Source organism: Rhipicephalus sanguineus, unplaced genomic scaffold (genome assembly GCF_013339695.2).
Source record: "Rhipicephalus sanguineus isolate Rsan-2018 unplaced genomic scaffold, BIME_Rsan_1.4 Seq3962, whole genome shotgun sequence".
In the NCBI taxonomy this organism is placed as follows: Eukaryota; Metazoa; Arthropoda; class Arachnida; order Ixodida; family Ixodidae; genus Rhipicephalus; species Rhipicephalus sanguineus.
Genome location: NW_023615165.1, coordinates 7243 through 31918, shown reverse-complemented (window position 1 = coordinate 31918; position 24676 = coordinate 7243). Strand labels below are relative to the sequence as shown.

The following is a 24676-nucleotide window of genomic DNA, read 5'->3' as shown; positions in this document are numbered from 1 at the left end:
AAATATCCTAGCAGCCACATTTTCGTTGATGGCACACTCAAGAGACCTGAAAAAGCTGCCAAGTTTTCCTCATTCATCCTGTTGCAGATGAAATAGGCTATAGGTATACCTTATCCCACTTCATCTAGCACTAGAAGAGTGGTCAGCTCAAACTGTTACCCTGTAGTTCCATGTGTTGAGTCAAGACACACAGTGCCCGTGCCCAATTCTTCTAACAGCTCTTTTTGTGGCTCTGTCATCAAAGCAAGGGCAAAATCTGTTGCACCAAAAGTACCAGTTGGGTCCACTGCACCTTGTGCCTTATACAGACAGACAAGTGTTTCACCTTCGTCTTACATTGCTTTCACCCACATATCTACACTGACAGCATCATTGGTGTGACACTGTTCAGGAGCAGCAATGTGAAACTGCCGTTTGATGTTATGCAGAGTTATGCGTTCTGCCAAATGTGCTGGCCTCAGCTTACATGCCCCCAACAGATGTTCTTATATTATTCAATATGGTTTTCATGGGCACACCACGCTCCAGGTCCTCTGCTACGTTGGTTAACCCCGTTGGCCTTTTCTTTGTCACTCATCCTCAAGTGCTGAATTTCTGCTTTATGGCCATAATGCTTTCTTTGGTACCTTACATTTATGGTGATATCTTCAGGTGCCGGGCTCTGAGTGTTCTCCTTCTTCGTCACAGTAATAAATGAAAGACATATCTTAGCGGACTTGCAGGTACCCTGACTTTTCTCTCGACGATTACCATGACCTTCCTTTGGCCTAGCCACTCCTGATCTATTAGAGTAGTAGTGGCTCCTCGTTTCCCCACTGGCCAGCTTTTTAGGAGCCGTGTGAAGAATAAACCAACAGTTCTCATTCGCCTCTTCCTGAGCTTTCCATTCACTGAATTCTGTAATACAAATACAACATAGTATCAGAGAGAGACACTAAACCAACAAAAATAGTTCAAAGGCCTTAGACACAGATTAATGTCAAATGTTTTATTTTGCTCCCTCACTCTCCCTGCTTCACAAAATAAATTAAGTCCTTCAGCTAACCTTCATCTCATTCAGTGCACTGATATTCTTTCTGAAAAACTTCTGAAGCATAAGTTTTTGACCGAGCTTACGAATGTGCTATCAACGGCAAAAACGACTGAGTGATAAATGTGACATGAGATGAACATGGGTTTTAACAAAAATGGGTCATACAAATGAAGAAACAAAGTATACGGCTTAACAGCGGAGGTCATCAAAAGGTATTAAAAAAGGCCTTTAAAAGGTTAAAACTTAAAAAGTAAGAACAATAAAAGTCAACAGGTTTTGCAAAAACACAAAATCTTTCTTCGAGAGCACACGTTTTCCAGAGTTTTGTGTGACCTTGCGGAGACCTTGTTGCACAGACTCAAGAAAACCAGTGATGTGCCTCCAAAAAACAGAGATGGGACAAAAACTGCTGTTATCCCATACGTGCACCAAGTGTCACATAGGATTAAGAAGGCTGCAGGGTGCGCAGGAGTCAGTGTAGTGTTTACCGCCCCCAACAAACTTTGGAGGCCTGTGCAAGCGTGTAAACGTGAACAGTGAAAGGCCTGACATGCTGAAAGAAGCACACCACGCGGTTTTTGTCTTGCAAATGCGGCATCGTGTATAAGATTCCGCTCTCTTGTGGATGTGTTTACATCGGCCAAACTGGCCAATGTATTAACGATCGCTTGCGTGAACACGCCAACAATTTAAAAGTCTGACGGCAACATGGCCTTACACTGTGCAGCTTGCGGTTGTACCCCCTTTCTTGACCAGGCTGTCATAGCTCGAGAAATATATGATGCATCATGTGCAGAACAGCTCGGACCCAGCTGTGTCAGCATGCCCTCTGTGTCACTCTCGAAGAAAGAGTCTGCGTTTTTGCAAAACTTTTATTGTTGTTCTCACTTTTTAAGTGTTAACCTTTTCAAGGCCATTTTTAATACCTTTTTACAGCCTCCTTTGTTCAGCTGCATCATTGTTTCTTCATTTGGATGACCCGCTTTTTGTTAAAACCCATGTTCATCTCATGTCGCATTTATCACACAGCCGTTTTTGCCGTTGATAACGCATTCGATCATGAGCTCGGTCAAAAACTTCTGTATGGTATCAAGGGTTTTTTCGCTTTGTCGCCCTGTTTCCATGGGCACGTTACCGCCTGTAATCTTTAGCGAGAAAAAAAAAGCGTAAGGAAGAAAAAAATTTAATTTTTTTTTTGATAGTCTTGTTCTGAAGCACTCGATGTTACCACGTGATGAGTGTAGTGCATTAAATGTTAGTTTGAAGTAGCGCTCTATATGTCGTTTTCACTGTCCCTGTCTTGTGCGCTCACCTGTTTCAACACATCATGTATCCACCGGACATATTTGCTCTGCTTTGTTTTTAGAGGGAAAACAAAAAAGCGACGCAAGCGGCAGTACTTTCAGTGTGATCGAGCAAAATTGTGAAAATTAGTGCCTCTGTGCATACTTCTTTTCTTTTTTTTTTCTACGCGACAAGCACATGCGAGTTATAACTAGCTGGCACAGTGAATGCACGTGGAAGCGGTCATGTGCTGTACAGCCTCACCACAAAAGATGATAAAAATGCACTGACACTGTCTTTTCCAACAACTATAAACTGAAAACAGGATGAGTACTCACCTTTATCTTTGTGGAACGCCTGCTGCACGTAGTCGGCGGCGAATTTGTGCGCTGCGATGTGGTGCTCCACATATTTTTCCAGTGAAGACAGGCCAACGCCACAAACGTCGCATTTTTTCATTTGCGGCTACTTGACGACACCGACGACACTTCGTGACACGTGCGCGGAGACAGCGCCGGCGGAGGTGAAGATGACACTAGGACACTAGGGACGAAATTCATCAAGCACGTGACATACTAGGCACTCCGTGGCGACACGGGGAAAAGTCAAAACTAACTTAGGGAAAGAAAGTCTTCAAGTGACGTCACACGTGAGTGACGTAGCAGTGACGTCATCTATTGTTCGCGAGAGAGCCCAGACTCCGGCGAAACGCATGTCACGGCGCGGCCGAGACGATGCTGACACCTCTCCTTCCTTCTTCTAGCCACCATACCATAGTCTCGCGTTAGGGTGGTTAGAATCGGGAGGTGTGAAAAGCGGCCTCGGAAACCGGTCCCCAAAGTGCGCCGATGCCGCAAGGGGCGCTGTACGCAGAGGCCGTACGCAGAGAGGCTGCTGTACGCAGAGGTGCAATCGGGAATGGATATAAATCAAAGGACTGTGGGACGCCTCGCGTTGGGTGCTCACGGGAAGACGACAAATGAGGCTGTAAAGGGCGATATGGGATGGGTAGGTTTTGAGGCGAGGGAGGCTCAGAGCAAAATAAGGTTCGAAGAAAGGCTAAGGAATATGAAGGAGAGTAGATGGGCAGAGAAGGTGTTCCGTTACTTGTATAGGAAGAGCGTGGACACACAGTGGAGAAAAAGAACTAGGAGGCTCACTAGTAAATATACGGCTGGTAGTGTAAGCAGTATGTCAACAAAGAGCGTTAAGCGAAAAGTCAGAGAGGCGGAGAGGATTTACTGGATGGCAGCTATGGAGAAAAAACAGGCTTTGAGTAACTACCGAAAGGGCAAAAATGAAATAAGGAGGGAGGCATTTTACGACAATTCAATGGGAAGCGCTTTACTGTTTGAAGCGAGATCGGGTTGCCTTAGAACGGGTAGTTATAAAGCGAGATTCAGTAAAGAAGAAGAACAATGCACGTGCTGCGGGGAAGATCAGGAAACGGCGGAGCATGTTCTGATTGAATGTGGAGACATCCACCCAGGTGTACGTTTGGGCACGAGCCTACATGACGCCTTGGGTTTTAGAGACAATGGAAAGCTGAACACACCCGCGATTGAAATAAGTAAGAGACGGTTAGAGTATTGGTGGCAGAAAACTAGAGAGAAAGGACAAAAATAAATAATGGGGAAAAAAATAAGGACATTCTGCCGTAAAGGGCACAGAACGGAGCTGAAAACTTAAAGGAGCACTGACATCAAATTTCAAAGTCGAGATGTGCCCTTCATTTGATTGCTCGGTATGCATAGGTCTCCTTGGCCAAATTTGAATGGCGTCCGTCGCGTGGAAGTAATTTTATTCCGAGGGCAAACAGCGTACGAAAGCTCAACGCAAGATTAATCACGCTGCGACATCGACACTAGTGCTACGTAACAAGTGTGATACATTCCGCAAATACCATCCTGAGTGACGATACGCCAGTAACAGTGACGTCGACGATCTGAGTGTATTTATTTTGCCGCCGACGCCAGGCGACGCTCTCGCCGACTCTCACTCCCAGCCAGTAACGTTGCAGCCAGTGGCTCTCCTTGTTGTCCCGATCCGTGCCTGCGATTCATCGTGTCGTATCGACTGATTTCTCGTGTAATCCTCGCCAGCATGTCGGGGAACCGCTGCGTAGTACGGACCTGCTCGTCGAGGCGCGGAAAAAGCGGAAAGTGCGTGGCGTTTCATTACACGTACGGTACACGCCAACACGACCACAAGCTATCAAAGTGGAGCAGCCTATAGATGAATACCATCGTTAACAAGTAACACTTATGTAGAGTTATTAGTGAATGTTAGTTCGTCCGTAGACTTCCTTGCGCTAGCCTAATACCGGGTTACTGCAGCCGTAACCGTGAGAGGCCGGACAGGTGGGGCCATCTGGCGGCGCAAAGAAGAACCTGGCAAGCACAGAATTGTTATTGTAGAAACCTGTTGTGTTCTATTTCTCCGCTGGTGTGCATTCGCTATGCCGATATTCCATGGACCCCTTTACGTATACCGGAATTCTGTGCACGCTAAAATTCTCTGATATAGCTAATTGAGACACAACAGCGAGTATGGCCCAAGCGTCGTCCCCGGGCACCTCCTCGTTGCTGCTTGGAACAGCGTTCATTTTTTTTTTTTTTTGAATCGCTGTTTTGCAAAGGGTCGAAGCGAAAATGATTCGCGACGTCACGTATCGCGGTGATTCTCAGTTCCGGAATGCCGTCTTCAACACTAGTCGATACTTTTGATGGCGACGACGGCGATGCTGGTGACAAGGCATGACTGAACGTGCGCGCCTAGCAGACGAAATGTTAACTGAGCAGCTGATCCTCACGTCACTCCTTTCTGTGGACAAGTGGTAAACTGGGGCGTGGTCTCGAATTGACCGCGAGGGAGCGCTGCCAGCGCTAAGAAATGGCGGGCTTGCCGGCCGTTTTGAATCGTGCTAGATACCGGTGATATAAATCAATAAAACAGATAGCTATTCGTCCCTCAGTTGCATTTTCGGTCGCGAATCGCTAATAGGGGGTAGATAACTACTCGTGGACGCAAAAATCTTGACATGCGTAAATTTGATGTCAGTGCTCCTTTAAGGTTTTCTTTTTTCTTCTGGAGTAAAATAGTAAAAAAGACACTAGGCCAACGCTAAAAAAAAAGTCACAGTTTCGCCGCAAGGGCGAAGCAATGAATGCGATAGCAAGGAACTAATGCTATACGAAGTGAGGCTCGCCAATGGATACTCTCAGGTTGAACAGCGCTTCTGTTGCATAGGCGGCCGATGCAGCGAAGGAAACTAGCGTGCTTCAAGTGTCGAGCTGTGACACTTGATAGTTCGCGCTCATCTTCTGTTTGTTCGTTTAGCGGCGTCCCTGAGCTCGAGTGACATTCGTACGCGCCGTAACATGAGCGCGGACATCACGGTGAAAGCGTGAAACATTCCTCTACCCCTCGCCACGAGAAAACCGCGCGAGCAGACAGCGGAAGGGGCGAGCGTCTAGAAAACGTACAAAATCCTTTTGTGTTCGACGGCTAGGTACCTAGGGAGAGAATCTCTAGAGATTTTCGATGGTGGCGCCGTCACATCTTGGCGGAGCTTTCTGGAACGCCGCTTCGCCGACCGGTGTGACCGGTGTCGGCTGAGCGCGTACGTCACTTGTCTCTGCGCCAACGACGATGACCGCGAGCAGACCGCGAGTCATGCAGCACATGCAGCTTTCGTCTTGACAACCACTGGACAACGTAGTCCGTGAACCGGTGTCCCGTAGCGACTTCGTCGTGACTGCCTCAGAGAACGTCTAGTACTGCCTTTGCTTGATTGACGGACGTCGAGGGCGAAACAGAGCGAAGGTGCTGCAATGCGCTGCCTTGCCACGACAAGTAAGTAGCGATCTCTGTTATTTCGAGTTGTGCTCCGCTAGTCTGAAATGTCGGCGTACCTGTTACATTTACATATCAGAGAGCGTGATCATATAGCTATGCTGCCGTTCTTACGTTGTGGATACGGAGCGTGATAAACATTTCGAACTGCGGCACAAGAGGCTCATCCGCGATCGCTGCGCGAGCAGAAAAAAGTTTTCTGCGAAGGAACCGATCGTGTGTTTTCATGCACTACAGCCGCTACAGTTCGACATGGTTAACTTGCACCAACTCGCCCAATGTTCGGCTTTGCGTAATTGATAACTGCTACTATTATTATCTCATCAGCTAATAGGAACAGTTTCTTCGCGCATAAAAGAAGCCTGATTGCCACAAGTGTTCAGGTTTGAATGTCGGATTTGCTTGCATTATGAAGTGTCATCGCGCTCCATGTTTCCAAGGGATTGCAACTGCTTGCAAGAGGAAGCAGGCGCTCTTCGTTCGCTAGTTTGATACAAGTGCCACAGTTCACCAGACAGCACTTAACGTGTTTAGTGCGCTCGCATTTAGTGTTGATTTGTAAAGAGCCTTCTACGAATTGTAAGCTGAATTGTAAGCGTACTGACGGAAAATATAAAATGAAAGACGAGAAGCGTTCACTCTTTTTTTGTACACCGTATCTCATGTGCCTGCTTAGCTGGCCTTCAGTAAGATTATGCGCCATGTAATGCTTATAAGGATTGTGAGAGTGATACATTTAAAGTAGTTGCAATAAAAAACCAATGTAAATGAAAAAGGTATGACTATATACAGCAGGATATATGCATCTTTATTTAAGGCATGAACAGCAAGAATGAGGTTAGCTCAAGCAACCAACTTTGCAAAAGGCCAATGGGTGCACAGTCTAGCAGCCTTACGCTTCCTGGAAGACCCTTGTGTAACATTGCTTGTCACTCACACCAGTCAAACTTGCTTATTGAATGAACATGTCGTAGGCTAGACTGCTCTGCTGTCTGCTATATGCTACAACAACATGGCAAACATGCTTTCTGTGTCCCCCGAATATAGGATTACAGCAACATGCAAGGGTGCAGCTGCCACTCTGGTGCAGTAGCGGTACTGTCCATAATGCACCATCCTTTCATAATAGTCCGAAGGTACTAGCCTACACATGGTGTTATCGACACTTGGCTCAAAGCACAACCAAGGCCTATTGAGAATGTAATTAAGTTTTACCTTCACCATCCATACTTGATGTTGAAAAATTTCTTCTGCCTACCTACCGTAAAATCCCGAGCAAGCGCCCCCTCCTTTTTTTCGGATATTTGAAATATCTGCAAATGGGACCGAGCCAGTGATCCCCCCTGCCTCACTGCTTCATTCAGTGTTTTTATTCGCTTGAGAAGGGCTAATAACGACAGCGAATGCATGCTCATTCAAAAACGCATTTCATTGGAAGCACGTGCGGCTCTTCTACCTCCATATTGAATTTTGATCCGTGACCGAGCAAAGGCCCCCCTTCAAATCTTGTCCGATTATGTTTTTATGGGAGTGGTGCTTGCTCCGGATTTTACGGTATTCAGTTAAAACTCGATCTAACGAAGTCATGAGGACACTTGAATTATTTCATTAAATCAGGAAGTTTGTAAAATCGAGAAGCGGATTTTTTGGCTCTTTGAAATCTAAAATTGTAACATATAACAATAACCAAAAGCTACCAGGCCATTGCTCTCGTGATTAATCTAATTGCTGCACAGGTGAAAAGTACGTGAGGGTGGCTCTGACATGAGGCTCCCTTGTCGCCTATGTCCAGGTGATGCAAGCCAGAAAGACCATTACGTGAAGCAATGACGGGCGAACATATACGTGGAGAACGAACGAAGTGATTGTGCGAGCAGGCCAAGCCAGAAAGTTGCAAGGAAACTATTAGTGCCACAAAACCAGCCACCGCCGCCTCTAGCACCATCCGGTACGTAAGAACGCTACTGACTGCTGAGTCCATTGCTCCATGCATGGGCACAGTGGAGCGCCAGCCTCATCAAACTAATGCTCTAGGGCTAAAGCGTTAGAGTGCACGCTCGAAGAATTTTTTTTTCTCCTCTATATCTTAACTCTGTCAAGCAAGTAGCACACAAAGTGAAACTATATATCTTCTAGCTCAAACAATGTCCACTGTCCTTATGCAGCCAAAGCTTTAATAAAGTGCTGTGTGTGAGCCATACACAATTTTGTATTCTTAATCTGTAAAGCTAACGATATTCATTTGGAAACATTGTTATTGCAAAAAGCTTCTACTTGGGATGCTGCTTTACATCCTTGAGAAACCTTCAGTAGTGATTTTAAAGTCCCTTGGAATTGGGCTATCGAAACCTGTACAAACCCTGTTACCTTCTCAGCCTAGAGTTATAGGGACACTAAAGAGCAAAACGATTTTTCTCATATTAGTAAACTACTCTTTCGCAATACCAAAAACACCACGCTTGCTGTGAGAAAACACGCAAAAACAAAATGTGGGTGGTGACGCCACCTTGAAGTTTCCGCACCATTTGCCGTGACGGCGCCTACTAGGGACTACGTAAATCTTAATCGGTAAAAATGAAGTACATTGTCCTCTGAGGGTGCCATAGACTGAACATACCAAGTCTGTGGTAATTTTGTTGAGCCAATGGTACCAAAATACCATAAATACACTTTAAAATCCGTTACGTCACGTGGGGAGATTTTGGCACGAAATTTAAAAAACGAAACTTTGAACTTGATTTTCTCCTCTATTAATAAACCTATGATGGCGAAATTAATGACATTAGAGTTCTCAGAGCACAATTTATCGATCTAAACCGATTCATTGTTTCTCTTTAGTGTCCCTTTAAACTAATGAACAGTTTTTGTGATTCACATTTATGAGAATGAATGCAATAGGGTTTTCAGCTGTACTATAGTGTGCAATATACAACCTTTATTTGTGCAGGTGCCCGTGCTGCAAGTACAGTCATAACCCCTGTGGAGGGGATCCGACCCCATGGAGAACGCAGGGGCTGACGAGCTGCGTTTAAGTATGCTTTGCTGGTTATTTTAGCTATTTCAAAAGACACAAGAAGTGGCCCGACATCACTTGGCCATAGGCTGCTCTTCCTCATCTCAATGAGCATAGCTCTTGGAATGCTGGCTCCGCCAAAAAACTAGCCATAAAGTTCAAAGTAAAGTTTTTAAACCATGTACTTTTTGTCATCTCATGCGAGCTGCCATACACACACAGATGAATCTTTGTTGTTGCTTGGAGGTAGACTTCATGCTTCTCTCCCAGCAGCCCAGCTCTCTTCTCTTTCTATTATGTATTACTTTTCTTTGATTTATGCTTCAATGACCAAAGTATGCATGCTCACTCCCTGCGTGTGAACGAGAAATGCACCGGTGTTGAAACAGCATAAAAGGATGTGAAAGGTTAAAGGACCCCTGACAGGTGAAATTTTAGTTTGTGACTTTTTTTTACTGTAACTTGTAGCCTTGTGTCTGGCGATGCTGAAATTGAGTGAGGCATAAGCGCTCTGACATATCGTATAATTAATGCTAGTGTCGGTAATTCTGGCCACTTTTAGCTTCATTTTGAAACACCCGCCTCAAGTCATAAGAAACTACTGCCCCACAGCGGGGAAGCACCTAAGACATTGTGTGCTAAAGGTTTGGTGACATTGATAGCGCAGTTTTCAAATCGGGGGCCCCGTGCGCGATAAAGTATGAAACGATGTGGGTGCTTCGGTATGAGTTAAGCCGGTTAAGTGCGTGTCCCCTCAGGAAAATTTAAAGCATTCCTGGCTTAAGCAGCCAAAACCAACCTGTGAGCAGCCCGACAACTGAGGGAGAGGGACGAGAAACAATAGCCTTGGTCGGGTGCCAGTTGTGGTATTGTGTTTGACCTGCCCATCTTTTGCGACGTCAACAGTACTGGCTTTTCTTGTGGAACGTCACATGGGGCCTTCATCTACGTCATATTAGTGGATATGTCGCGAAGTGTTGCCAACTCGGATGAGCACTCTCACTTACTTTAAAACCAAATTAAAATATCTTGACGGTAACGTTTGCCACTAATAATCGGCCAGAAGTGCCCACGTGTGCAGGACAATCAAACAACACAAACATCTCGAGGTTTTGATTTTGGTGTCAGGGGCCCTTTAAAGGGAACTAAAAGTATGCAGAACAAGCACAGACACCCAGTGTGTGTGTGCATTCCATTCCTTCCTCTTGAGTAAGACTGAAATCTTGACTGTCTCAAATGAAATAATTTCACTCTTCACACTCTGCAATTATTAGCTTAAAATTTTATTTAACTATGAAACAAAAAGGGGCACCAACCAATCTAAACAGAATGTTTATGACGTTTGGACTTCCAGAATGGAAGCCTTGTTCACGATGAATACATCATAAGTGGTTTGTTTTATTTAGAAGATGAAACGTCATAAACATTTTGTTTGGACTGGTCTGCGTCTCTTTTTTATTTCAAATGTACCCTCCTAGCCAGACTGGATTTCGCCATGATCCCGACTTCAAATGTCATTTAACGTACCAAGTAAGTGCTCACTCAACAGCAACATCTTGTGTTGACAACTGTGTAGAAGACTAGGAGTGGTGCTGTCATCATTAGGATCTATTCAGTGTGTTCTAATAAAGGAAGATGTCGATGGAGGGCTTCACCGTGGGGACAGCGGCTCATCCTTTTTTCTTCATTGTGTTTTTCTCCATAATACATTGAGAGCCAATCTTTGTGATTGTGAGACTTGGCACAGAAAGCTAGGGCTATTTCTGAAGCATAGTAGCTTGTAATGTTTTAATTGTCATAATCTTTCACAAGTGGGACCTTTCACAAGTGGGATCTTAATAGTGGGACCTTTTATCTTTGTTTTCGCAGTCGCAAGTTGATTAATGAAAAAGAAAAAGTTCAAAATCAAACTTTTGAACTTCGCGCCGAACCCCACTACCGGTCAGTCAGCATGACGTCACTAATCGATTTTATTATTATTTTTTAAATCTGCGGCTGGTTTCTGCAGATCAAAATGTTACGAAGCCTCAGCGAGAGTGGAAAAGCTCGAGACTGATCTTTGTTCCACACCTTTAGCTCAGCCAAATAGCCCAGAGGTATGTTACACAGTAATAAATTTTTCCCATGAAGAAAAAGTTTTCTATTTTATGCATTGGCGCCCGCAAATGACGGCTCGATTGAAGGCGATTTCGGTTTCGGTTTCTGACTGCGCAAAGCGCCACCTGTTTCCTGCAGCAAGTGTCATGGCAACTTCCTGTTTACCTTTCTGGCTCCAACGCGTGCTTTCAACTTCCAAACTTCTGCGCTGTTCTCCGTGACATTGTGAAATCTATACGGATTTATACGTGGTGATCATATCTAGTACCATCCGGAACATCAAGCATCAATATTTGATACGCGACACTTTGCCTACTGGTCGTCAGCAGGTAAGCAAAACGCCACTGCATCCTGCACAAGCTTGCGCGGCCCGCGTGTTAACGCGAATATGTAGTGCTTCTACGGCTACCGCTGTCCTTGCATTTGGGAATAACGCTTTTCTGCTTTATTATCGCGTTAACTATAGCGACCAAAGCCTGCGTCTTTAATGGGGAAGAACGTGAGCTGCGCATACACGGACTTTAGAGAACTAGACGACGCATGTTTTCTGTTCTCGTTCTACACATGTCCTCAGTTCTCGATCGATTCCGACGATCTAGCGCAATTTTCTGTCCGGATTTTTAAAACTATAACGCATTCTTTCTTCCGCGTGGTCACAAACTGACACCACGTGGAAACAAATGAGATTGTTTGTACGAGTGAAATTGCTCCCCAAGAAAAGGTGGGCAGAAATATGGGCTTCAGAGCAGTGTGCATAGATTGCAATATTTAAAGTATAAAGACGATTTAGACAACCTGCTGTCACATGGAACTGGCAACACAGCATTTGTACAGAATCGTCTATCGTTCAGGGTATCATTAAGTTCCATCGCTCATCCTTTATAAATTAAATGCGGCCGCCGTGGCCGGGATTCGATCCCGCGCCCTTTGGGTAAGCAGTCGAGCACCATAACCACACCACCGTGGCGCGTCTCTTTGATGGGGTCATTCCATGCCAAACGTCCCCGACATTGCACTCATACTTCTCAAGATTTTGTTCTAAGAAATTGTGGGCAAGCTTTTTAGTGCAATATTCGACCTCTTTCATGACAGAATCATTGCAAGAAAATTTTTTTCTCTGTCCTTAGGAGGGATGTGAACGTTGTCATAGTGGTTGCTAGAAAAGGAATGGTGCTTTCTTGTTGCCTCTCATTGTCGTCCGCTATTCTCTCTCGCGATATGTTTTGTGGTGAAGCAAAACGGCGAGTCTGCGTCCATTCTGACAATTTAAAAAAAATTCTACAAAGTATATCAACACAATACAATAACACCATATGCCAGATAGTTGCCAGTAAGTGTGTCAAAAAAAGTATGGAGATCAATCACCGAGAAGTTTCAAAGAATAAGGAGTGAAAACATAGAAAAATGTATAAGTGGGGGTGTCGCACCACCCATATACACACAAATGCGAATATACCACATCAAAGTCCAAGTGCCAAATTGCCAGACAAACCTTTTTTTTTTTCTCAATTCAATTCTGCCAAAGACAGCATCTGAATAGAACCACCTCCTCGCCTTTGTCGCCAATAACCGAGACCATTAATCTTTTCAAGCTGCCATGCATAACATTGTGTAATGTACATGTATTAACAACTCTCCTCTGTAACACTGGCATTGAGAGTAAGTTAAATAAATAAATGACTCGTGTTCAGGCACATGCACTTTGGTGATGCAGTCAAATTAAAATTGGGTGCTTGCACTTGATTGGAAAGTTTAATTATAGTGATTTTTGTTTTAAGTGAGAAAATTTATGTTGAGCATCTGCCGCGTCCTTGGACGTCAGCTCGTAAGTCCGCTTCACTGTACTGCGTGCTTCCTTGGGGCAAAGGAAAGATGCAGCGGCCACACGAGTGGTAAGATCGTATGCTGCTTTGTGTATTTCCATGTTTTCACAAGCATTCATCGGCTTTCTGCAGTGCTACCGATCCACCATGTTTCAGATGGTTTGTTCAGAAATATACTGTTACAGTATAATAAAAGTACATAAACACTGGGGATACACTTTTTATTCTTTTTTGCAGCTCCCATAAAGGTGATTCGCACAGATCATGGCTTGAAGCCGTCTGCTGCTTCAGTTTCTTACGCTTGGATCTTCAGCAAAGGTGAACTTTGCTCGGGAGATTGCGGCGCCGATCGAGCGCACAAATATTCCGCAGGTCATCCTTTGGCCGCATCCCTTGGAAGCACATAAAATAAGCATCGTGAATGATGAGTCTACTGCTTCCTTGTCATACTTTAGGTGGAGAGCCTGTAAAAAAAAAAGTTATAGAGTGATAAATATCTAAAAGGACGGTGCCACCTTACAATTACGGTGCTGAAGTGCGTGCCAACAAATGCTGCACTTAAGTGCAAGGCTCATTCTTAAAAGGTGTTAAGGGCCGGTTACACTCTTAAGTCAAAAGCTAAGTATAAAGTTGGTTCTTGAATGTGGCAGTTAGTGATGAGAAAAAAAAAAAAACTGGGGGCAGCTACGCACTATGGCACAAAGACTGAGGAAACAAAGCTAGTGGTGTTCCCCTCCTCCTCACCCTCTTTTCCCTTTCCACCCCTTGCTATAATGTACTATATAAGAATATGCTATGCTTCCCCATCTCCCCTCCTCCTCACACTCACTTCTGTTTCCCTTCCCTTTCCCATACTATTGGGCACGAAGCCCACCACTTGAAAAGCTGGCGCCACCGTCAGCGTGACAGATAGGCAGGATCAGCAGCAGCGTTGTCTGCTTAGGGAGCACCTACATGTGCTGAAAACAAAATTTTAGAATACCACCTGTGCTGTATATTTATTAAATGAGGAGTTCTCCCGTTTCGGATGAGCACTTGACAACACTTGAAAGCACAGAAATATGAAAATGTGAGCTTGGGCATGTTGGTATTCCATCTTAACACAGTATAGCGCACAGAAAGGACAGGAACACAGAGTTATGGCGCGGACACAGCGCTAGCAGACATAGCGCTGTGTCTGCGTCGTACTTCTGTGTTCCTGTCTTTTCTGTGCCCTATAGGTGTTAAGAAGCAATATGTAATCCCTGTCTTTGAAGGGTTCTTATATGATAGGCCAGTACTCGGTGCCACAGTGCAGGATACACGCACCGGAGCCCAGTGCCAGCTTTCACACGTGTCCACCGGGTAAAAAGCTGAGTGAAGGTTGGATTGTGAAACTTAAAAATGGTACATGATCTCACACTGCCATAGGTTGGCAAACTCACTCATGAGTCGACTCACTTGGAGAGTCTGGCTGCGTAATACAAGGGCTGTCCGTAAAGTAAGGTTCGCAGTAATTTTTCACAATAAAAAACATGCTTATTGGCATTAAATAATACATGTTTGGAAAGCTTAGACTTTCCCCTATTTTTCAACATAATCACCGTGGAGATCAATGCATTTTTGCATGTGGTGTACCATCTTATTTATGCCTACATCGTAGAACTCTACTGCCATGCCACGTAGATAGCTTAAAACCTCTTCTTTAGCTCCTCTTCGGTTCTGAAATGAATCACATCCAGGTATTTCTTCAATTCTGGGAAGAGATGGTAGTCACTTGGGGCTAAGTCTGGGCTGTAGGGCGGGTGAGTGACAGTATCCCATCCACATTTGTTGATGAGATCAATCGTTACACAGGCAATGTGCGGACGAGCGTTGTCCTGATGGAAACGCACTCCCTTCGTGAGTACGCCTCTCCTCTTGTTTTGAATCGCGCGGCGAAGGTTCTCCAGCGTCTCACAGTAGCGGTTCGCATTGATTGTTGTACCAGCGGGCATGAATTCGCACAACAATAATCCCTCCTGTCCCAAAAAACACTCGCCATCACTTTGCCGGCGACAGTCTGTTTGAACTCTCGCGGCTTCGGCGACTCTGGATGTTTCCACTGGTGTCGTGTAGTGGACCCAGGTCCACTACACGACCCCAGTGACAATGAAGTCCAAGAATTTCTCGCCATCGGTTTCGTAGGCCTGAAGAAATTCGCAGGCTGCTTCAACACGTCTCCATTTATGGTTTTCTGTAAGCATTCCCTGGACCTACCTTGCAGAAACCTCTGCATACCCTAAATGGTCTGTCAAAATTTTGTCAATGCAGGTCTTGCTGACATCGGGGATCGTCTCGCAGAGCTCCCGAACCGTCACCCTTCGATCTTTCAGCATTGTTTCTCCACTTTCGCAATTGTTTCGTCCGAAACCGATGGGCGTCCAGAACGCTGTTCGTCATGGACGTCTGCACGTCCGTCTTTGAATTTTCCGCACCATTTGCACACATGTTGAATGCTCATACACTTTTCCGTAGACAATTGGGAATGAATGTCCACCGGCGCAGTGTTTTTTGCACACAAAAAACGAATCGCAGAGCGTAATTCGCACCTGACAGAAGAAGCGAGTGGGAGCTCCATTTCTAATGGCTGCCAAGCCTGAGTGTCGCAGACAGCTCGCCGGAAGCGGAGACTACGAGAGGGAAACCACGCTGCGTGACAGAGACGCTGAATCCAGCGCAGCAGTGTGTTTGTGACTGCAGCACCTTGGGAACCTTATTTGACAGAACACCCTCATATTTTGGCAAGATTATGTCCGAGTCAGTGCAGCTGAGGAAAATTTTAGTGAGTCTGAGTCCGAGTGAGAACGCCTCCGAAATCTCTGCGAATGAATCCGCTCGTGCCTTGCGTTGAAAAGGTCGTGCAACTGACTTCGACGTTGTAATGAGTGACCCGTCGACCGGGTGGACGAACGATTTGACGCGGCTGCTGCGCCGAGGCGGACGCATAACCCCTCCAACTCGGTAACGAGGAATATCGCTCGTCAGAGCTGAAAGCTGCTGACGGAAAGTTACGTCCATGTAACTGTAGCAGCATCGCCTATGAAGAACACAACGGTGACCGGCCTGCAAAACGAGGTGGACGCGCGAGACTGGAAGTCTCAAGCGGCCAGTGCCGAGCACTTTCGCGTACTCTGTCCCGCATACAACAAGTGCAACGCTGTAGAGGCTAGCGATACTTCAAAAAACAAAAATGTGTTTGCGCTAACAAATAGTTCAATGTCTTTACCGCCAGACTGTGATATTTTTTTCAGGCTGAGTAATACATGATTTGTGCCCTAATTAGAAATAAACAAACTCCGTTATGCGGCTTTTAATGTGCTGTTTCACATCACCTGACGTTTCGTTGTTTCAGTATTTCATTTGTAGCCGGTCGCGATGCCTCACACACACGCTCGTGCTCGGCTCACACGAGCATTCACAACCGCGAAAACTAAAGAAAGCGGACACGCGGATTTATACATTTTGCTGACCGAACAACTTGCACAGCTTCAACAGCGGTGCGCTTGATGTGTGAAATTGAGTGTAGTCAGGTCCGCTGAGGTACCACAACAACTTGGCTGCCAGCAGCGGCCTTCCATTTGGCAAAATACACTGTATGTACTTATTATGTCGGTGGCTTGGCGTCATTGCTGCCCGCGCTATCATGTCCCGACTCCACCGGCTACATCAACAAGACTACGAGTTTCATTCCGCACGCTTCGTGGCCCTGAACCGCGCTGCCAGCAACATACTTCCCATTTTCCTGCAAAGCTGGCAATGTCGGAATTCTAGGTCGCCAACGTCAAGTACGGAAGCCACTGCAACGCGCTTTATGCGCCATCCATCGCAGGGACGAGCATTTTACATAAAAATCCACAGCATGCCTGCACGGCCTAGCATTTCCACGACTATAATGACATTGACACATGCACTGTGCATAGATATGTGACACGTGTGTTTGCTTACATCGCTCTGTTGCACATACCTTTCCGTTCTCGTCGCGGTAGCCTAGTTGGTGACACAACGGAAAACAGCACCTTCCAACCATCTTTAGCAACACATTTCCAGCACAATTCACAACATGCGGGCTGACTGCCATGTTAACGAAACGCCGCGCACCGGCAATCGCAGTAGGTAGTCAACCTAGTCGCAGTGTCATCTGCTGTGGCGCCCTAAACATGGTGGCTTGGAGTTGTTCGCGTGAAGGGCGCTATGAAAACGGTCTATACAGCAGAGGAATGAGCAATTATGATCGAGTTAAACAGAGTGACTGTTGATATGAGGCTGCTAGAAACCTGCTTTCACTTGTGGAGCTGATGTTCGGCCCTCATTTTCTGTGGTTGGTGCATGAAGACTTAAGATTGTGTTTTGTTCTGTCTAGCACATCTGAACAACCTTGTACCAGTGCATGCACGTGGCCCTGTTAACATGAGAGTGTGTTCACCTTTGCAGCTCGCAGATGATGGTGCAAGGAGAATGCCAATATCTTCGTTATTGTACATTTCAAAACAATTCTTCAACATATAATTCCCGTCCAGAAGTGTTACGTCCTTTAGTCATCCTACTGTGTTGCTCCTGAAATGCCAATAAAAAGCACAATGTGAAAATTTGCTTTGGTTTCTCTATTGAAAGACATTATTCAGAGTGCATGCCCAGACTCTAAAACATATTGACCAAGCATATTCACTGAACCAAGTGTGCAATGTGTCCAAGAACAAATAACTTCCAAGATTAGCAACATTTCAGTCCATAATCAGAATAAGCATTCCAACTATTTCTCAAGGTCATGAATTAAAATCATGTTTTGCGTCAAATTTGACAATAGCAGCATGCTTGGGCACAAAGTGCATGTTGATGTTGGGCAGCAGCTTGTTATGCGCAGTTTTTAGCAAATCTTTAACATTCATTTTTATGCACGTGGCTTTCAGTGACAATGGCCATACGTAGTAGTGTAATAGGGTTTATTGGAGAACAACGGATGCCCCACAGCGGTGGGGCTGCAGATGTTTACAGCCACCCACTTTTGTAATGTGCAGAATGCTGAAGCAAGCAAATACATTTGTTTTCTCAACAAGGCCTGTGCATTGATTGATTGTGCCACTTAAAGGTCCCCTGACAACGCAACTTCAAAGCCAAAATCTTTTGTGTTACATTCTCCCGCACATATAGGCACCTCAAACCATGTATTACTGGTGAACGTAGTCTTAAACACATTTTAATATGGTTTCAAAGTAAGCACAAATGCCCAAATTAGTGACAACTTGTGACCTCATAATCAGTATCATGCATTTAGTGGCTGCTCAGGCTCACTGATAATTCACCTGTTCTACGAGTATAGTCGACGTCAATGACACGTTTGCAGGGCACACTGGCTGCTTACGCCAGTGGTATTTTAAACATTGCAAGAAATAAACAAACATTCAAATAATGGTGAGGATTTTTTCATTCCTGAGGGGGACTATGAAACAGGTGCCCTGCCGGCAGCTGTCCTTTAGTAAACAAAATTCGGCAAAAGCAGCCTCGTCAAGTCACCTGCTCAAGAAACTCAACCACCTGAACGGAATGGAGTCACTATTAACACTTTACTTATTCTCATGCTGGTAATAAACTGCTTGTATCTAAAAAAAAAAAGATTTGGAAAAGTTTACAAAGGCAAACATTTCCAAGTCACTGTGGTATACGTGTAAGGTGATTATGTCAGCGTACAGCTTCATATTTGTTGTGTGACTGTCAGCTGATATCGTGGAATATCTCTGCTAGGAACACAATGGTGAAGTTGCTAAAAGAAGTTTGCCACCTAAACATACGGAATGAAAATACTGCTTATGGAGATTACATGCAGCAGTCTATAATGCAACGTGTTACTGCTGCTGGTCCTGGAACAACTGTAACATAAGCATTACAACAGCTGTAACTTGCAACAGTATAGTCACGGAACTTTCGGTTGGCAGCGAGCATTCTGTGTTGACATGGGCTGCGTGACAGCGTTTATCACAAAATTTTTTTTCTCTGACACCATTGATGCCCTAGCTGAGTTGTGTGCCACAAATATAGCAAGTGGTGACCTGTAAAGCTTGTAAGGCATCTGGTGAGCAGAGTTGCTTCAGCTAATCACTGCAGTGAGCATCGGGCTCTCGCTATCCACTCAACCTTTAAAATTGGATAGCACGAAATCGAACAGGTCCTGTGCATCTGTCCGATTTCGCGCTATCCAATTTTGAAGATTATGAACCAACTAGCCCAGCAAGATATTTTGTTTGTTATCCACCCAATGCCTGCAGGATCCACGTGTCTGCGGCTCTAGCTTCATCCCTGAAGACACAACCACTTTGCCCGAGTTGAGGCTGATCAGCGATCGCTCTCATATACTTTTTGTTTGTTTGTCTGCATGCTTTTGGAGCAGATCTCAACCACTCCACACACTTGGTCTCTGTTGCCTGACGGCACACGCTCAATGGAGCTTGACCTGTCGAGTGCGCTGCAGTCGCCAGCGACGGTTGGCTGTTTTGACAAGTTGAGGAGGCAAAGCAGGGTTGAGGAGTGTGTCACTATAATTGCTTGCAGCTGCCTGGATACGCAGTGCGTGACTTAATTCATGGTGCGAATGATTTGATGATGATGAAGCCTAAATTCTTACAAAATTTCAAAAACAGTTTCAGGGTCCCTTCAAAGTCAAGTGTACTTGGCTCTTATCCTATTCGAAATTACCTTCGTGAATATTTTGTACAATGATGAGGCTGACATGTCTAGTTTAGTTTCTTTCATGTCTTCCTTTTTTGTACTAGTAAAACATTAGTGTTTTACCAACTCTCTGTTACATTCGAATGTTTGCATCTTGCCGTATGACCGTGGTATTTGTATGGCGTCACTCTCTGCGTACCTTTGCAAAAGACGGCGGCCGAGTGAACCGCTTGGGCACTCCAGACAAGTGTGATTCAGACTGTAAGACATGTTTCGGTACAAAAAACTAGTACAGGGTGATTCCACGTAAGATCGAACAAACGATGGCTGGTCGACCTCTCAAATTTATTTCAAAATTTTATATATTATTGCCTGATGAGTGGAAAGAAGAGATCCGCAATTTGTTTTGCCGGCAAAATTTTTTTCGAACCACAGGAAATCAATAATGACGAAGAGGTGGAGTGGAGCGCTCATCCGCTCTGCTGTTTTGGCCAACTTTCGTTATGAATTGCACAAAATATATTAAAGTTAGGTAGCTGAAATTTATTTACCTAAATATATGCATGTTTTTGCTTCTGCTCAGGTATTTTTAGTTTTTATGTGTAGTGTAGATGTTTTTATAAAAAACCTCAAAAATGGCCCAATCGGCAAAATTTTCTTTACTTTGAAGGTCTTTATCTCAAAAATGCCTTGTAGGAGAGGTACGAAAATTCCGCATTACGTTCATCGCATGCTTATCTACCAAACTGCCAAATCTTGTATTTATATAGCTTTTCAGTAAAGAGATATGATCGGGCTAAGTTCAAGAAAACACCGAACAATGAAAACTTCTGACGAAAATTAAAAAAAAACCCCATTTTTTAAATTTCTTAAACTTTGTCCACTTATTCTCCTCCACATCAGCTTTCACAATCATTAAAAACATGTTGCATAATGTCGTTGCACTAATAGTTACGGACCCTCCAATGAGACCCTTAGGCAAGGATGGGCAAATTCCGACTTCTTGCCCAGCAAGTGTATAAAATGCAGGCAGGATTGAATTTCTTTTTATTAAAAGGTCGGCAGGTACCTAAAGAGGTGTCGCCGGCACTGAAGACGTTAATTTTGAAAATTATTTGGTCACTGCAGCGGCCACGAGCGCGGAGCTACCGAGTAGGCGCGCGCGCACCCGAGATGCTCGTTGTAAGAGACGGCGCAGTGAGAGCTCGTTCTCGCGTCCTCATACCGATTGAGTTCGAAACAGCAACACATCTCGGGTGACTTGAACGCACGTGCACTGGAGCTTCGCTATTCTATCCGCCCTCTGTTCGCATCTCAGCTAGGCGCTGATAACACGGCGGAGATGGAAGCAAGATGAAAACTCTATAAGGGAGCTATGAGCGCTCGCTTCACGCACGCTGCTGCCACAGAAACTGCGCTGCGCCAGTTGCGATCAGTGGAAAGCATGAACGTGGCGCTCCAGTGGCAAAGCAAAATATGGATTGTCAAAGGCAAGAAAAGCAAAACTATCGGTAACCGGATGCGCTTGTCTATATTAGATGTCGGCAGCAGACGGCGTGAACTGGCCGCGCGTTCGGTGCGCTGTTCACACTTCATTCGGCGCGGATAGTTCTTGTGCTTTGCTCTTACTCTACTCCTCCTGTGCGTCTCATGACGAGAAAGTATAGCTCTGAATGAGTCTATTGTGGAGACTACCTTTCGAAGCACAAGAAGCTTAAAGGAGTACTGACACGAATTTAAAAAAAATTTCGGATTGTTGCTCTAAATAAAAATACTGGTGTCGAGAAACGTAAAACGACTATTGTGGTGCCTGGGAATGCATCCTATATATTTTAATTAGCGCCACCTTAAAAAGACACTTTCGGTGTCGATATCGAGGGGGTGGCTTCTCAGTGTCTTTTCATAGCAGTGTGACGTCACGGAGATACAGAAATTCGCGACGTACTAGCGGGAAATCCGTCATCTGCTCGTGGTGCAATAGACAACGATGAGTGAATTGTCGTCCAGTGACCCTGACAGTGATTTCTACGATTTAGGCTGCATGCAGGACGCAGAACTCGCGAACTCGGAGGAACTGTCTTGACTCGTCGGGATAATGTCCTTGCAGTGTGGCTGGCTTGCAAATGCTCAGCGACGAATACTTCAAAGTCAAATTAAAATATTTTATACGTGTTCTCCGACTCCAGTGTGTGGACAGCGTGGACACTGCATACCAACGAAGCAAAAAATGTCCCTTTTGCGATGTCTCAAAATCGTGTCAGTACTCCTTTAATTATTGCAACGAAGCCAAAATTTCGCAGAGTTACCGATCTAGACATAAATGCTTTGAAGGAACGTTTAACGCCTGAAAGATCAGTGACTGTCAGTGAGACGGACTACTTGTGCTACGCGTGCTTTTGCTACCACTTCACGGAAGATCTTCACGGAACGCAAAGTTTAACGATGACATTCTTATGCCACCTGAAAAATAAATCGACGCAATTAACCAGATCACTGCGACTACCGGTGCACGTGCGTTCAAGTCACCCGAGAGGTGTTGCTGTTTCGAACTCAATCGGTCTGAGGACGCGAAAACGAGCTCTCACTGCGCCGTCTCTTACAACGAGCATCTCGGGTGCGCGCGCGCCTACCCGGTAGCTCCGCGCTCGTGGCCGCTGCAGTGACGAAATAATTTCAAAATTAACGTCTTCAGTGCCGGCGACACCTTTTTAGGTACCTGCTGACCTTTTAATAAAAAGAAATTCAATCCTGCCCGCATTTTATACACTTGCTGGGCAAGAAGTCGGAATTGCCCATCCTTGCCTAAGGGTCTCATTGGAGGGTCCGTAACTATTAGTGCAACGACATTATGCAACATGTTTTTAATGATTGTGAAAGCTGATGTGGAGGAGATTAAGTGGACAAAGTTTAAGAAATTTAAAAAATGGGTTTTTTTTTTTAATTGTCGTCAGAAGTTTTCATTGTTCGGTGTTTTCTTGAACTTAGCCCGATCATATCTCTTTACTGAAAAGTTATATAAATGCAAGATTTGGCAGTTTGGTAGATACGCATGCGAAGAACGTAATGCGGAATTTTCGTACCTCTGCTACAAGGCATTTTTGAGATAAAGACCTTCAAAGTAAAGAAAATTTTGCCGATTGGGCCATTTTTGAGGTTTTTTATAAAAACATCTACACTACACATAAAAACTAAAAATACTTGAGCAGGAGCAAAAACATGCATATATTTAGGTAAATAAATTTCAGCTACCTAACTTTAATATATTTTGTGCAATTCATAACGAAAGTTGGCCAAAACAGCAGAGCGGATGAGCGCTCCACTCCACCTCTTCGTCATTATTGATTTCCTGTGGTTCGAAAAAATTTTTGCCGGCAAAACAAATTGCGGATCTCTTCTTTCCACTCATCAGGCAATAATATATAAAATTTTGATATAAATTTGAGAGGTCGACCAGCCATCGTTTGTTCGATCTTACGTGGAATCACCCTACAAGTAATCGCGAAGTTAACGAAACATCGCCCAGCGCACCATTAGAATAAAATGCTAAGTCGCTTCTTTAGCTGTTTCTTGTTTATAAGTACCAGGTTTTCAAACGTCCCAGTCGCCAAACAGGATTATTCATTACCGCAGTACAAAGAATCTAAGAACTTGCCTAGGATTAACGACAAGTGAATGCCCTTACTACTAGTTGATGAGATATCAGTAGCAGTTATCACTTACGCAAAGCCGAACATTGGACGAGTTGGTGCAAATTAACCATGTCCAACTGTAGCGACTGTAGTGCATGAAACACACGATCGGTTCTTTCGCAGCAAATTATTTTCTGCTCGCGCAGCGATCGCGGATGAGCCTCTTGTGCCGCAGTTCGAAATGTTTATCACGCCCCGAACCCACAACGTAAGAACGGCAGCATAGCTATACTATCACACTTTGATATGTAACCGGTACGCCGGCACTTGTGGCTATTACTCGCGACAGAGACTAGCGGAGCAAAACTCGAACAGAGATCGCTACTTACTTGTTGTGGCAAAGCAGCGCATTGCAGCATCTTCGCTCTGCTTCGCCCTCGACGTCCGTCAATCAAGCAAAGGCGGTCACGACAAAGTCGCTACGGGACACCGGTTCACGGACTACGCTGTCGAAACGAAAGCTGCACGACACGCGGTCATTGTCGTCGGTACAGAGACGAGAGACGAACGCGCGATACCGTGCACACGTGGAACACAGCCCACACCGGTCGGGGGAAGCGGCTTTCCAAAAAGCTCCGCTGAGAAGTGACGGCGCCACCATCGAAAATCCCTGAGATTCTCTCCCTAGGTACCTAGCTGACAAACACAAAAGGATTCTGTACGCTTTTTAGACGCTCGCGCGGAAGGGCAAGCTTCTCCCATGCGCAAATATAAAAAGAAGCGAGCGAGCTCGCTGACGACTTTTAAATGCGCCCGTCTAGTGTGCCTCGATGTGTGCGCCCCCCTTAGGGTGTTGCCATTCTTTGAAGGGGCTTATGCCGCCACGACGCCATTTTTTGCCCCGCGTCTCGTGCCTCTCAGCGCAGCTGCCGTAGAGGGGTGAGACGCCGGTAAGAAGCCGTGGGCTAAAATATGGCAGCCGCGCCGCAGTAGACGCCGCAGATGTCCTCACCCTGGGCAAAACGCGCAACAAAACGCGCATCAAGGCACCCTACGCCCGTCGGGCTCCTAGCGCCATCTCGCTGGTAATGAAGAAACGCTTATTATCGCCTCCTGTCTCTGAGTCTGTCCAGGGAGACCAGCGCTGGATAGGTGGCGCGCCGAAAAAGGGCGCCTGGCGGGGAGTCGCGACATAACTCAGCTGCTCGCATGGCCTCCGCGCCGCCGGCTAATCTCGGAGGCCGTGCCGCTCGCGCTCAGA

The 24676-nt window shown here is 45.3% G+C and overlaps 2 long non-coding RNA genes across 2 annotated transcripts; one reads left to right on the top strand and one right to left on the bottom strand.

Moving 5' to 3' along the window:
• Positions 1–5929: 5929 nt before the first annotated feature.
• LOC119377199 (uncharacterized) lies at positions 5930–13404 on the top strand. The gene is made up of 4 exons (XR_005180775.2): positions 5930–6172; positions 7965–8120; positions 9120–9204; positions 13343–13404. It is a non-coding gene; the product is annotated as an uncharacterized LOC119377199 (long non-coding RNA).
• LOC119377198 (uncharacterized) lies at positions 13310–24022 on the bottom strand. Its single transcript, XR_005180773.2, has 3 exons — positions 23805–24022; positions 17550–17680; positions 13310–13569 (listed from the first exon to the last, which is right to left on the bottom strand). It is a non-coding gene; the product is annotated as an uncharacterized LOC119377198 (long non-coding RNA).
• Between the last annotated feature and the right edge of the window lie 654 nt (positions 24023–24676).